General features: G+C 38.1%; 1 protein-coding gene across 1 annotated transcript in view; it reads right to left on the bottom strand.

The window, feature by feature from the left end:
- The window catches only part of THRB (thyroid hormone receptor beta), a 254,122-nt gene extending 244,391 nt beyond the window's left edge, over window positions 1-9,731 (bottom strand). Inside the window, exon 1 of the mRNA XM_058179790.1 lies at window positions 9,619-9,731. The gene's annotated coding sequence lies outside the window, so the exon portion shown is untranslated. The remainder of the gene's footprint in view (window positions 1-9,618) is intronic.
- Window positions 9,732-16,775: the final 7,044 nt, after the last annotated feature.

Here is a 16,775-nt window from a genome sequence, read left to right as displayed (position 1 = left end):
CAGGCGGTGCATGGGATTTCATATACTCCTTGATTTTCTAACTCAATTTTGTCTTTGGGGTTTCTTAGGATGGTGGATATTTTTCTGTTTGTGCAGAATGCTGTCTTGATGTTATGTTTGTGGAGGATCTTGCTGATTCTGTCTGTGATGCCTTTTATATATGGGAGGAGGCTGTGCCATTTCTTGCTCTCTGTCTTGGGTTTTAGTGGGGGTTCTTTTGGATTAGTTTGGTAATCTTATTTCTCTGGAATCCATTGGATGTTAGTACGTTTGTGAGAGTGTGTAGTTCGGTTTTAGGTGTTGTTAGTCAGCTAAGCATTTTGTTCTAGAGATGAGTGTCTTGGCTGGAGTTGATCTGTGCTGGGTGGTGGTGTGAGTGCATGCAGATAGCGGTTTGTGTGTGTTTTCTTCTGGTAGATGGTGTGTCCTAGGGAGCCATTGGGTTTCTTGTAGACTAAGACATCTAGGAAGGGAAGTTGGTTGTTAACTTCTGTTTCCATAACTTTATAACTTCCATAACTGGAAACAGAAGTTAACAACCAACTTCCCTTCCTAGATGTCTTAGTCTACAAGAAACCCAATGGCTCCCTAGGACACACCATCTACCAGAAGAAAACACACACAAACCGCTATCTGCATGCACTCTCACACCACCACCCAGCACAGATCAACTCCGTAGCCAAGACACTCATCTCTAGAACAAAATGCTTAGCTGACGAACAACACCTAAAAACCGAACTACACACTCTCACAAACGTACTAACATCCAATGGATTCCAGAGAAATAAGATTACCAAACTAATCCAAAAAGAACCCCCCACTAAAACCCAAGACAGAGAGCAAGAAAATGGCACAGCCCTCCTCCCATATATAAAAGGCACCACAGACAGAATCAGCAAGATCCTCCACAAACATAACATCAAGACAGCATTCTGCACAAACCAAAAAATATCCACCATCCTAAGAAACCCCAAAGACAAAATTGAGTTAGAAAATCAAGGAGTATATGAAATCCCATGCACCGCCTGCCCCACCACATACATTGACAAACCAACAGAAGAATAAGTGCACGCATTGAAGAACACAAGAACTCATTCAAAAAGAGGAACCAACTTCTTCCCTGGTCCAACACTTTAAAGTCACAGGACACGATATTGACTTTAAAAAGACCAGAACTATCGCCAAAACTGAACACTTTAACAACAGAATAATCAGAGAAGCCATTGAGATAGAAAAACGCCCACACAGCATGAACAAACGAGATGATACCTCCCGCCTACCAGCCATTTGGAAACCTGCCCTTATTGACAAACGTGTCCCTAACACGAGGAATGACACCAGACCCACATTCACGAGGTCCACACAGGATGTCACCACCACACATCCACCCAGAAAGCACACCCAAACCCACACTGATCAGGAAGCACGACCAAGGACCAGAAGCCAGACCGCAGCTGCAACATTAGCCACTTCAAACCCCTCCAATCCATACATGCAGCAGACTGACACCCACTACGAAGATGTAGCACGACCACGAACACGGCCAAACAGCAGCAGTGCAGCTCACCAGCTCAAATCCCCTGCAGCACAGATTAGACTGAGCACAACCAAGCCCCCACCAACACAGGACACACCCCAGCCAATCAGAGCACAGAAAACCCCATCCAATCAGAGCACAGCCAAGCTCCCACCCAATCAGTTCAAACCCCACCAGCAGTTAAAAGGAAGAAACAGCTGCGATCACACATTGCTCCCAGAAGCACGGTTGAAGCCTGAAGATGACGAATGAGACTTCAAACGTCGCCAAGACACTTCTAATTTTACACGGAGAAAACCCAACAACCAAAGACCTATATACAAACACCCGTGAAAACCTCAGAAAACAAATATTGCACCTCTACGGGGAGGAAATCCACCATCTGACCAGGACCTATGAAAAACTAGAAGTCCAAAGAGCTTCCATTTTATGTGACCTCGCATTCCTACGAAACTGCCGATGAAAATTTAATCCCCAAATGCTTCCAATTGAAATTCCACTCCAACTCTGCAGCCACCAAACGCATCCTAAAAAGAACAGAATTGGCCTTAATCAGAAATGAACTTCACACAAAAAGATTCCTCCTAGATCAAATCAACAAAGATCTCCTCACACTTCACCTCAAACTCAGCAACAAGATGCACCCGGCACTTTGGGACAAATCCAAACAACTTGCCGTCTGGGGAGCCGAAACACAGACCACCCTCAAGACAGACACGCACACCAACAAACTCCGAAGACTACAAGAACGCCAGAAACAAACCCCTCCACCCTCACAGCAACACATGAAACAAACAGTGCATAACATCTCAGATAGGATCCTCACCAAAGCTGAAACCGATGTCCTTTTCAAAGTTCAACTTTGCAGTCACTCCCAAATACATCCCCACTGAGACCATTATATGCGGAGTTGAAACCAGCCTGACCAAAATCAACCCCGATGGCGCTAACAGAATCAGACTCGAAACCACCAACATCCTCTGCAGCAGCAAGCCACCCAAAAGCAACTTACCCAAAGAGGAACAGACAGCACTACTTAACCTGAAAAAAGATACCAGCATAATAATCCTACCAGCAGACAAGGGCAACGCCACGGTGGTTATGAACACATCTGACTACCAAACCAAATTAACCAACCTACTCCAAGACCCTGCATACAAGCCCCTAAAACAGACCCCACCACCTACCTAGAAAAACCACTAGATCCAAAATAAAAGCCTCCCCATCAGCGAAGAAATCCAACAAAGAATCATTCCCAGAGAGAAATCATCCAGATGCCCTAAGCTCTCGGCCTCCCAAGATACACAAAGAAGGAACCCCCACTCAGACCCATAGTCAGCTCCATAGGCTCACCTCTACAAAACCTAGCCAAATTTCTGCCAAACAACTACAGCCCTATGCAGAATCCATCGCCTCACATGTAAAAACTCATTCCAGTTCATAGAGATCATAAAGAAACAAAACTTACAGCCCAGCGACCTACTCGTGAGCTTTGATGTCATATCCTCTTCACCCAAGTGCCAATCAAAGAAGCCTTGACAGCTATCCAAAACAAATATAACCCCCAAGCACATACTAGATCTGACCAACCACTGCCTATCCAACACATACTTCATCTATAACGGACAAAAATACAAACAAATAGAAGGCGCACCCATGGGATCACCCTCTCACCTGTCATTGCCAACCTCTACATGGAACACTTTGAAACCCAAGCACTAGAAAAATCTGATCACAAACCCAAACTCTGGCTCAGATACGTAGACGACACCTTCATAATCTGGCCACAGGAAAGAAAAACTTGAAAACTTCCTCACACACCTCAATAGCCTACACCCCAAAATACAGTTCACCATGGAAACAGAAGTTAACAACCAACTTCCTTCCTAGATGTCTTAGTCTACAAGAAACCCAATGGCTCCCTAGGACACACCATCTACCAGAAGAAAACACACACAAACCGCTATCTGCATGCACTCTCACACCACCACCCAGCACAGATCAACTCCGTAGCCAAGACACTCATCTCTAGAACAAAATGCTTAGCTGACGAACAACACCTAAAACCGAACTACACACTCTCACAAACGTACTAACATCCAATGGATTCCAGAGAAATAAGATTACCAAACTAATCCAAAAGAACCCCCACTAAAACCCAAGACAGAGAGCAAGAAAATGGCACAGCCCTCCTCCCATATATAAAAGGCACCACAGACAGAATCAGCAAGATCCTCCACAAACATAACATCAAGACAGCATTCTGCACAAACCAAAAATATCCACCATCCTAAGAAACCCCAAAGACAAAATTGAGTTAGAAAATCAAGGAGTATATGAAATCCCATGCACCGCCTGCCCCACCACATACATTGGACAAACCAACAGAAGAATAAGTGCGCATTGAAGAACACAAGAACTCATTCAAAAAGAGGAACCAACTTCTTCCCTGGTCCAACACTTTAAAGTCACAGGACACGATATTGACTTTAAAAGACCAGAACTATCGCCAAAACTGAACACTTTAACAACAGAATAATCAGAGAAGCCATTGAGATAAACGCCCACACAGCATGAACAAAGCGAGATGATACCTCCGCCTACCAGCCATTTGAAACCTGCCCTTATTGACAAACGTGTCCCTAACACGAGGAATGACACCAGACCCACACTCACGAGGTCCACACAGGATGTCACCACCACACATCCACCCAGAAAGCACACCCAAACCCACACTGATCAGGAAGCACGACCAAGGACCAGAAGCCAGACCGCAGCTGCAACATTAGCCACTTCAAACCCTCCAATCCATACATGCAGCAGACTGACACCCACTACGAAGATGTAGCACGACCACGAACACGAAGCCAAACAGCAGCAGTGCAGCTCACCAGCTCAAATCCCCCTGCAGCACAGATTAGACTGAGCACAACCAAGCCCCCACCAACACAGGACACACCCCAGCCAATCAGAGCACAGAAAACCCCATCCAATCAGAGCACAGCCAAGCTCCCACCCAATCAGTTCAAACCCCACTAGCAGTTAAAAGGAAGAAACAGCTGCGATCACACATTGCTCCCAGAAGCACGGCTGAAGCCTGAAGATGACGAATGAGACTTCGTCAAACGTCGCCAAGACACTTCTAATTTTACACGGAGAAAACCCAACAACCAAAGACCTATATACAAACACCGTGAAAACCTCAGAAAACAAATATATATATATATATATATATATATATGTCTTTGGTTGTTCGGGTTTTCTCCCGTGTAAAATTGGAAGTGTCTTGGCGATTCGTTTTCGTCGTCATCTTCAGCTTCTGATCGCAGAAACAGCTGCGATCACATTGCTCCCAGAAGCACGAAGCTGAAGCCTGAAGATGACGAATGAGACTTCGTCGAAACGTCGCCAAGACACTTCCAATTTTACACGGGAGAAAACCCGAACAACCAAAGACATATATACAAACACCCGTGAAAACCTCAGAAAACAAATATATATATATATATATATATATATATATATATATATATATATATATATATATGTATGTATGTATGTATGTATGTATGTATGTATGTATATGTATGTATGTAACTTTTTAGTTGGAGGGATAGTATTAGGAACAAAATACCATAAAACTATGTTTCTGGAAACAATTGCCAGAAAGGTATAGAATATAATGCCTAATAAAAGAAGATTTAATCCCTTTTCCCATGCTAAATTGATTTTACGGTGAAATCCAACTTTAAAAATTGGGAAAAACATAATAATATGGAAAAATTGAATGAAAGTGAGGCTATTGACTGTGGATCAACTGATAGATAATCATGATTTTTAACATAGGCCATATTAAAAGATAAATATCATTTATTACATGCAACCCCAATGGCAATATTTACAGCTGCAATATTTTTAAGAACTTTTACTTTCAACCTCAGAGATGCCTGAGATTCTAGAATAACTTGTTAAGTTCCTGAAAACTAATTAGATTTATTAGTTTTTATAGGTATTAAGGGAAGATAAATCAATTTGCTATATGGATGCTAAGAAATCAGTTGGATAAAATTAGAGATTTATATATTGCCTAGGTAATGGGAAACTATTCTAAGAGTATCTGTACAAACCCGTGATGGCGAACCTATGGCACGTGTGCCTAAGGTGGCACGTGGAGCCATATCTTTGGGCACGCGAGTGTTGCCCTAGCTCAGCTCCAGTGCACATGTGTGCACCAGCCAGCTAATTTTTGGGCCTTCTGGGCCCACTGGAAGTTGGGAAGTGGGCTGTTTCCAGCCTACAGAGGGCCTCCTGGTGTGGGGAAGGCCGTTTTTGCCCTCCCCAGGCTCCTAGAAACCCTCTGGAGCCTGGGAAGTGTGAAAAATGGGCCTACCGGGACCACCGTGCCATTGTGTGCCAAAAGCAGGGGGAACATGGGGGGGGGCATGCGTGCATGCACAGAGGTGGAGGGGCATTGAATTATGGGCATGGGCATGCATGTGCACGACCCCTCCCCCACACTCTCCCGCTTTTGGCACGCGACTGCAAAAAGTTAGATATCACGGCTTTAAACTAACATGTAAATTAAAAATATTTAGAATTTACTGGATCACGTTACATTTGAATAGAAAATATCTGTCTATAACAGCAGTTGTTGGAGATGTAATCAGGATAATACTTCTTTAAAACACATGCTTTACAATGTATTACTAAATTTTCAGGGAAAATAGTGGATTATATAAATATGACTGCCTAATAAAATTTAAAAAATTCAGAGGATAATAATCTCTTGGATTACATACCTATTACATGGAATTACATGTAAATGGATTTTCCATGCGCTAATTATGCCCAAAAGATTTATTGCAATGTTAGAAAGATAAATGTATAGGCCCATTCATTGAAGACTTGATTACACTTGCCACCTATGAGCAGATAGCCTAGACTTAGACTTTGTATAGAAAGTGTAATGAAATATGTAATTCATTTTCACTTGTAATAGGTTTAGGATGAATGATAGTTATACAAATGTATTAGGAATTAAATAGGTATATGTACAATTCTAACTGTTATAACAATATAACACATTAAGTGTTTTCTTTTTTCCTGTTGTATTTTTTCACTTTTTTAAAAAACACTTTTTATCCATTTTTAAAGAATGTATATATCTGTACTATAAATACTTCTGTGTTTTATTCTTTTTATGTTATTTTAAAAGAATAAAAAATAAATTAAAAAGAATAACTGTGACATATAATCACTGCAGAAGTTTTCACCTTTTTTCTCACTGCCAGTATATATGGACTATGGGTTTCACACATTATTTTCTGCACCAACCTAGAATTTAAAAGGCAACAGTTATACTGTATTAAAAGCTAACTGGAGTAAATAAATGGAAAAATGAATGTTCTTGACACTGCTATACTACCATTAGCAAATGGTAGCAGTTTATTTAGGAAATTTCTGTGGTGGAGAGGGAACATCTAACTACTCTATGTGGAACTAATAGGAGGTAAACATGTCCTGAACATATGAAAGATACTGAAGTCTACTATTGGAGAGGATTCTCTTTAATCCATGAATGCAGAAATCATGAAGAACTGATGGTCTCCTTTGCTATAACCAATTCTAGGGGGGAAAGTGTTTTTCAAGAATATAGAACAAAATAGCCAATATTGATCCTAGTTATTAATTGAGAAAAATGGGCAGTGTAGAAATACAATACATGAATGAATGAATGAATGAATGAAGTTTTAGCAGTCACTATAATTAAGAAAGATATGTGGCCTAGACATACAATAAGTAAGTAAGTAAATAAGTAAGTATGTAGGTAAACAAACAAGTTTTAGCAACCAGTAGAAGGTTCAGCAAAGTCTGACACATTTCTCTTTTTGGCTTCTTTATAACTTTCTTGTAAATTTAGATGATAGAGACTAGATACTCCTTAGCTAACAAGACACACTATTCCTTTGGAAGAAAGTAAAAATAGGTTATAGGAAAACAAATTGCTGGTCAGAAAAATGAATACAGTATGCAAACAGAAGAGATCTTGGAATAACTCTAAATTCACAGATTCTTCATTATTCTTTTATTTTTATGCATTGACATAAGTTTAATATATATATTTTAAAATTCCAAAAAGAGTTTAGAAATAACACAATAACACACTTTTAAGATTTGCTTTAGATTTGGAATTAAGATTATTTCTCATTAAAATAGTATTTTATTTTCATATATTACTTAATTGTTCAAGGATCTTGTTTTCAAAACAACATTTTATTTCTAAGATTTACTTATGATTAGAAATTATTTTTAATTAACAGAACTCTGAAAACTGCTCAAGTCAAGAATATTTCTTATTCAGAACAATATTTTATTTTCAAATTTTATTTTAGAGATGACCCAAGACTTTTTCTCATATACAGCAATATTGTATTCTCAAAGAACACCTTAATTACTTAAATTTTTAAGTACTTTCAAATTTTTATTATTTTTATTATACCCAAACAGAAATCCAAGCAAAACCTTTTATGGAATTGCATCTAATGAAGAAAACCTTTATGTCTATGTCTTCATATCCCAGACAGTTGGATTCATAAAAATTCAATAAAAAAAATCTGAGACAATGGTGGAATGTCAAAAGAATTTAAAATCTACATTAAAGCACATGATGAAGAATGAGCACTTGATTCCAACTCTAATGATATGTGAATCAATGGACAGACCTCTATTTTTTGCCACTTGCTGTGAATGACAGTAGAAATTAACTGGCAGGGAACTAACTAAAAATATCTAAACAAACCCAAGTGCATTAAAGAGACCAGAGGTTCCATTCAAAAGCAATTATCATAAAGTTTTGATAAATATGTATGCTAGGAGGAGTAAAAAAAAATCCACACGTTATATTATGGCCACATTACAAGAATTACACTAGGTTCCTATTTATCATCTTAAAAAGTTTGCAAATAATAAGCAAATTTATGCTGACAATTTTAGACATTCACGGCTTAACATAGTGTGAAAATAATCAAACAGGTTTTATACAAAAAAGCATCAGTAGGATGTGTAAAGCCTGACTGAAATATTCCTGGAAAGGGGGAGGACCATTTTATTTGATGAAAAATGTTGCAGTCCTAAAAATACTTCCATGAGGAAAATAAGCTCCACAAAACAACGCTTTCTAAAGAAATGAGTTGAGAAGAATACATTTCAAACTCAGTCCACTAAACTGACTGCACTGGATCAGCTCCAATATTGGCTTATATTTAGGCAGCAGACCATTAAGAACCTTAGTGGGTTAGGATGGAACTCATCAAGTGGTTGATTGATGGATTATTGTCGCAAAGGGCAGTTGGAGATAAATATTGTTTTTATTGTATGTAATAATAGGTTTTTATTTTATTTTATTTTATTATGTAAGCTGCCAAAAATCACTGAGAATGAGAGGATGGCCATATAAAATCTCTAAATAAACAAATAAATAAATTGGTAAATTGAGAAAAAAAACACCTTGAAGAACGACAAACGATTTCTATATTGTTGCCAACAAAAAGGACAAGACTGTGAAGTCATCAGGAGTAAACTGCCTCACTGTTTATATATTCCAAGTTGTTTTATTTTATGCCTTCAGCAGCCTGGTTTTTTGAAATGTACAGCAAACACTCCCACGCCACCTTTTTGTGGTCGCTGCAAGCGTCGCCTCTTAAGGACCCACGTGCATGAGACGGGGTGGGGAAGTCCTCCTCTTTTCCCTCAAGAAGCGGTTATGCGTCCTCCTACAAATTCTTCAGATCATTCAAGAAACTCCTGTCACATATGTTTAATTTAAACATCATTTCTATCCATCCGCTGGCCTTCTCCGTTTCCGTTTTGTGAAGCTTCCTCCTTCTGCTTCCCCCTCCCACATCCAGTGGCCAACTATCTTTTCCTTTTCCGCTCGAGTTGTGCTTGTTCGTTCTCCAAAGTCAGAGCAAGCCTCCCCTCCATCCTCTGTACATGAAGAAAGAAGGGAGGGGAAGGGAGGGGAGGGGAGGGAAGCTACCGGCGGCTCCTAAAACAGGAGTTGGCCAAGGCGCAGGACTCACCTGCCGAGCGCGGGCTCAGAGGCCAAGAGAGACGCCAAGGAGACTCCAGGGCTTCCCACGGCGACGAGCGGCCTGTGTCCTGAAATGACCCGGTTGGGTAGGAGGGAGGGAAGCGCGGGAGGCAGGGAACGAGTCAGTGAGTGACAGAAAGGAGCAGGACGCCCGGTTCTTAGGCAGAGAACAGCGCGAGAGCTTTTTGCAATTCTGCCGACTTGTGTTTACGCATCTTTCCGCGCCTGTTTTCGTACACTCCTTGAATGAATGCTGAAATACCGATGCAGAGGTCTTAACGATGCGTAGGATATTGTGCAGCCAACCTAACTCCCCGGTAGTTTTATTCTTTATTATTTTTTAAGTGTTGAACTGGGCAGAGTTTGCAACCTAAATATTTAAAGTTAGTAGGGATGGCACATCTAAGAGCCCTTTTTAAAATGCTATTGACAAATTTGTCGATCTTTCTTTTGGAGACTGGAGAATGCTTCCATACTGTGTTTTGTTTTCATTTTTTATTTTAATGGGCACATGGCAAATGCAGTGTCCCAGTTTTGCTAATAGTCAGAACAACAGTCTCTTCTCCCATCCCCCATCTTAGAGAGCTCCAACATTTGGTTTGGTGTAGTTAAGAATCTATTCCATGAAACAATGGTGATGTAATACGTTTGAGGAACTGCCCCGAGCTGCTTTGTTGTTTGCACTACAGTGTATTTTGACTAATACAGTCAAATTGTCTTCCTGAAAGCTATTTCCCAATGCAGCAGTGCTTGATATGAGAATTCTGCTGGATGAAGTTATTCCTGTCTATCCACTATTGAAGGCACAGAGACCCAGTCAGAAAAAACTGGCAACCTTACAGGCAATGTGCCACACTTCCAGCCAGCCAGGAAGGACACAGCTATCAAACAGTAAACAAACAGACATCTTTTTCCACATTCAGCCATGCACAATCTGAAGTATATGCATCCTAAGAAAAGTAAAGAGTAAAAAAGAAATATATAAAGTGATGAAGAAAAACCAGCAAGGCTGTGAAAGTCAAACAGCAATTGTTGCAAAAACCAGAAGGTGATTAAAAGCTTTGGATAGGATTTATTCAGAACATTTCAAAATACTTTTAAAAGAAATCCACTTCTTTCTGCTCTAACAGACGAGGACAAGAAAAAATATGCTAATTTCTCATTGCAGTACATGTTGTTGTAAACTCCAGTGCCTTCTAATGAAGGTAAACTCCCACAGCAGAAAGTCTGAATAAGTTTCCTTTGCAACTGAAACTCCATGGTTCTCAGTCTGGGCAGCAGCTACTTGGATAGAAAAAGTTATCTCACTGCAAACATCCAGCTTTACCAGGGATGATAAGGGAATATTATGGTACTTCTTGGTCTCCTGTTCTAATCATGTATTCATTAAACCTTAAAGCAAAAGGCCTATAACAGGACTATATTCTTATTGGTCAATAATTCATGCATTCCTTTCAAATTACTTGTCCTAATTCTTTACCATATTAAGAACGAGGCAATTTTATCACATTTTCTTTCTCTGTATATAAATTCTATCTCTATTTCTCTATCACAAGTTTTACTCGACTGGAATACAAAGTACAAAACTGAAAACAAACTAATTAGATAGATATTACTTGGCTGGTTACAAAAGTTTTTTCAAACTTCCTCTCAGGATCCATGAAATATTTTTTTAAACTGGGAAGGGATTATGAGAAAAAAAAGTTTAACAGCACTGATCTAACCCAACAAGAACCACTGAAATATTTTAGGCTGAGAAACTGATTGGTCCAAAATCACCCAGTGGGCTCCCAAGTCCAACATCTTACCCACTATATTATCACACTTTCCACATATAATGTACAAAAATACAGAAGTCATTGAGGGCCAATTAAGAGGCTTGAAAAATATTGAGAAAAGACCTAATCCTAATCTAAAACAACATTCACTAGGTGACCCCAGGCTATTCTCTCACACTCATATGTATACAATTATGTTACTTGTAAGACTACTAGTTGCTATTCTTCACACCAGTGAGAAAGAAAGGAATAAAAAAATGCAATAAATAATCACTGAGCTGAGCCATTAAGGGATGTTCTTACTTAATTTCTTGATGTCATTGCAGTTATGCTTATTTGCTCCTGAATAATCATAGGGGAACAATTTCATTATCATTATCAGCAAAAAAATGTTAAATATTCACTATTACTTGGCAGTTCTAATTTATGTATCCCCTATCTTTCTACCAACGAATTTCAACAATTTCAAAGTAAAAAGCATACAATTAATATCTCATCAACTTTGGGATGGGTTAATGCCCCAGCTGTGCCATTGCTGAGGTCAGCAGATCTGATTATACTCAATGAATATGGAAATAGAGGTTTTTAGACATGTAATTCCTCCTCAATGCAGAGGCAGAAACATCCCAGTTCCTCATTTGTTTTCAACATAATTCAAAACTTCAACACAGTTCAAAACATTGGCAATCTCTTTAAATGGTATGAATACCTGGGCAATCGTCTCCTCCTACACTAAACTTTCTGTTTTCTTCAGAAAGAGAGGTCTTTTTGGTCTCACTTCTGATAGGAAAATATACATATACTCCCTTTAGTGGGTGCATCAAGAATGAGGAATATCTGTCCCTATAAAAAGTAAAACTAGGCTGAGGTACTTGCCAGTGACTAAGACATTTCTATTCCATTAGACTTATACTGTACTGCATATCATTATACAACACAGAGAGAATTCTATTTTTCTTTTGAAAAAAGGCATTGATTAAGGTTATGGATACAAAACCCACCAAACACATGTAAGCATATAGTAACATATAGTGATCATGATTTCCAGCTTGGGTGATGGGAGATTGTTATATGTCATTTTATTACTGATTTCGATTATTAAATTTCTATCCCTCTAACTTCAGATGACTCTGGATGACTTGACTTCACAAAATTGCAAAAAAAAAAAAATCTATAATAAACAGCATATGTTCTTCTTTCATATGGTCAAGGCCTGAATTCTTAACACCAGATTCTAGGATCATATTATTTAATGAATGTTCTGCATACCTGGGACCTTGTTTTGATACAGGCCTTAGAGGTCTTGCTGAAAAGTTCAATGAAATCTTATCAGAATAGCAGGAAAAATAGACAATGGCTCTGTGCTTATAGAATCTTCTTAGCCTATAAACTACTTGCTTTTGAAAGAACTCTGAAAATATTTTAAAGTTCTTAAATATGAAATGCTAGTACTATAGCACATACTATTACAAAATGTTTTAATGCTTTAACATTGTGCTTTATTAATATATTTATAGTATTGCATAAAAATAATATGACTTTGGAAGTTTTTCTTTAAAAGATGGCATACGATTTTATTTTATAATTGTAATTAGTCAATAAATAACATTAATTCTGATTTTGAAAAAAAACATATTTAAAGTAAATCTATAAGAAAGCAAATATTTTAAAACCGGTATTCTATATTATATGTAATGAAGACAGATCTAGGAGTGGAACTATAGAGATAAGCAAACATTCTAAAACCAGGATGGGGAACCTGTAATCATCAGTAGGGATTATGTTGTAGAGTATAACTTTGAAGAGCTGGTTTGTGAACTCTCAGATTATATGGAGCAGCATCTTATTTCCCAGACAATCCTCCCTTACTATAGCCAATTTTTTGTTTACTTTAATTATCCATCCTGCTGTATTCTCCAGTTACAAAAGAGATGGAGGAAAATCTTGTACAAATTAGAATCACCTTTTTCCCAAGTTGAACTTAAATTCTCATAATTTCTTGTTCACTATTCTTCTAACATCTATTAATATAGTTTTCTTGATAGTAATATAGACACAGTTTGGAATTGTATTCTTCCAGGGTTTTTTAGGTTCTTAATTTAGGCTATAGATTTGGTATTTTCTAGATGACTCCCATTCACATATGCAGAGATCACTCCAGGTTTATCTTTCAAGTTCAGAGACATGCAACCAGGTGCTGCCACCTGCTGAGAGAAATGTTATGCCTGTTTTTTCATTGTATACTGCATAAAGGTAAGAACCATATCTATTACTCTACTAAAACAGTTGTCCATGCATTTGGGCACATTTATTTTGTATAGATTACCTATTAAATGTTCAACATTAAAATATTGCAAATTCTTCAAAATCTTTACCCAGTTGCCCTTTTTTGTAAGGATATCTTCACCTAGGCATCCTATTCCTAACCACATCATATCATAAAGTATCCTGCTTTATACTTGTGTCACAAGATGGGCATATATTAATTCCCTACATTTTGCCTAATTTGACATAAGTGACTTTTAAAATAAGTTTTATGGCATAATGTCTTTATTTGCCTTTGAAACCTTTTTTAATAATAAGACTCATTCATTGTTCTCAGTCATAAGAACAATGCTTTTTGCTTGCTTTTCTCACACAGATTGTATAAAAATATTGTTTTCCAACAGAGTAATAAAGGCAGGATAGAAATACAACAAACAAATAAAGAATTAATGGACCAGAGGAATGCTGTCGATATAATTTACTTGGACTTAGCAAAGCATTTGATAAAGTAGACCATAACCTACTACTAGATAAAGTAGAAAAATGTGGGTTAGACAGCACCACCACCAGATGGATTCATAACTGGCTGACCAACCGCACTCAACATGTAGTCCTCAATGGAACTACATCCACATGGAGGGAAGTATGCAGAGGAGTACCCTAAGTCTCTGTTTTAGGCCCAGTACTCTTCAATATCTTCATCAATAACTTGGATGAGGGGATATATGGGGAACTCATCAAATTTGCAGATGACACCAAGCTGGCAGGAATAGCCAACTCTCCAGAAGATAGGCTCAAGATACAGAAGGATCTTGACAGACTTGAACATTGGGCGCTAACTAACAGAATGAAATTCCACAGTGAAAAAAGTAAGGTTCTACATTTAGGCAAAAAACCCCAAAATGCACAGGTACCGTATATGTTTAGTCACTGCTTCTGCCAAAGTCTCCAAACAATTACAAATAAAATGACACTCAAGTTGGAGATATGCATTCACTTTAATGGTTCAAGTATATGCATAGCTGTCCAGGATAGGTAACAGCTGAATCATGGGATGTAATTACAATTATTTCTAGAAGTATATTCATAGAGCAAGATTTTCTTAAACATTAAATAAAAGTATAAAAAGAGAGCTATATAATATCTCTAGTCTATTCTCCAATGTGTCAACATAATTGACTACTCTTGCAGAGTTATATTTAGAGACTACACAGCAGACTGCAAATTAGTTCACACCAGAGTCTCCAGTGATTATTTTGAATCCAGTGTTCACACTTTGCTTCTTAAGATGGACTATATTTGGCAAAACGAGACACTTTCATTTCTTTATCCTTTCTAGTTCAAAATTGATATACAGATATATCACAAAGGAAGGGAGAGGAGCAGAATAATCCATAATTTGGTAATATTTTTATACAGTAGTATTTACACACACACACACACACACACACACACACACACATCTGGCACCTTCTGTGTGTGTTGAATAAACAATCCCATCAACCCCAAGCAAGCATCATATCCAAGCCATCTTGTTTACTGCATCTTTGTGTAAATATTATAATTTTGAGCACTGACCTAGTCACCAATTGACTAGACAAGTGAATAGAATTCTTTCCTGGCATTAAGTAAACCAATAGCATATTCTCCCCTAGCTATTACAAATGTATCTTTGTTCCTTGGTAGCAAGTATGAAAATACACTGAATGTTAAACAAGAGGCAGATTGCATTATCACTCTTTCCCAAAACTGCTTGGTTTGTGTGCTGACTATAAAAGCTGTTATTACTCCAAATCCAGTATAGAAATGTGATGGATTTGGAAATCAGAAATAATGTTCTATTTCTCTCTTGCCAGTCCACATCAGTTCTAGCCGTCAGAACTATGTCAGAACATTTTCCCCTCCCCCAATTTCAAAAAGAGACTTATTTTATGACTAGAAAGCAGCTGAATAAAGCAATAACTACCAATAGTTACCGGATAGATAATGTTTGATCAGGACTTAGATAAGTTACATAATACAATTATCTAAACAGGAATCTAAAAGAAATAGCAAAGGTCTGTGACAAAATTATTTAAATGCAATAGCCAATACCCCCGAAGACAAACTCAGAATCCAAATGGATCTTAACAGACTTGAATAATGGACCCTATACAAGAAAATGAAATTTAATGGAGAGAAAAGCAGGGTTTTACACAGGCAGGAAAAACCAAAGGTACAAGAAAAAATTAGGTGAAACCTGGCTCAAAAACCGTAACTGAGAGGAATCTTGGAGTCTAGTGGATGATCACTTTAATATGAGCCAGAAGTATGTGGCAGCAACCAGAAAAGCTAATATAATCTTTAGTTGCATAAACAGAGGCATAGAATCAAAATAATGGGAAGTATTAGTATCATTTTTTAAACCGTAATAAGACCACACCTGGAATACTGCATCCAGTTTTGGTCACTACATTACAAAAAGATGTTGAGACTTTAGAAAAAGTGCTGAGAAGAGCAACTAAGGTGATTAAGGACCTGGAGACTAAAACATGAAGATGGTTGCAGGAATTGGGTATGGCTAGTCTAGAGAAAAGAAGGACTAGGGGGTGACATTAAAGCAGTATTTCAGTATTTGAGGGCCTGTCACAAAGACGATGAGGTCTACTTCCAAAACACCAGAAAGTAAGACAAGAAACAATGGATGGAAACAGGAAAGCAACCTGGAATTAAGGAGAAACTTCCTAACATGAGAACAATTAATCAGTGGAACAACTTGCCTTCAGAAGTTGTGGGTACTTCAACACTGAAAGTCTTTAAGAAGAGACTGGACCACCACTTATCTGAAATGGTATAGGGTCTCCTGCTTAAGCAGGTTGGATTACATGACTTCTAAGGTCCCTTCCAGCTTTATTCTGATTTTGATTGTAAACTGTTGCCTATACGTTGTTCTCATGTTTCTTTCTCTGATATAATAGGCAGCAAAAAAGATGTCCATCACTGGTAGAACATCTGTTACCTCCAAAACATGGTCTGTGAATCTTTCTTAAAGCAAGAAATGTTATAAGATTTTTTGCTTTTCTTTTGAGAACTCATGTGATTTTAGCATCCTTAATTGAGACCC

The sequence above is a fragment of the Ahaetulla prasina genome, chromosome 4 (genome assembly GCF_028640845.1).
Source record: "Ahaetulla prasina isolate Xishuangbanna chromosome 4, ASM2864084v1, whole genome shotgun sequence".
Lineage (NCBI taxonomy): Eukaryota > Metazoa > Chordata > Lepidosauria > Squamata > Colubridae > Ahaetulla > Ahaetulla prasina.
The sequence above is the reverse complement of the archived record's forward strand: the minus strand, read 5'-3'. Positions and strand labels throughout refer to the sequence as shown.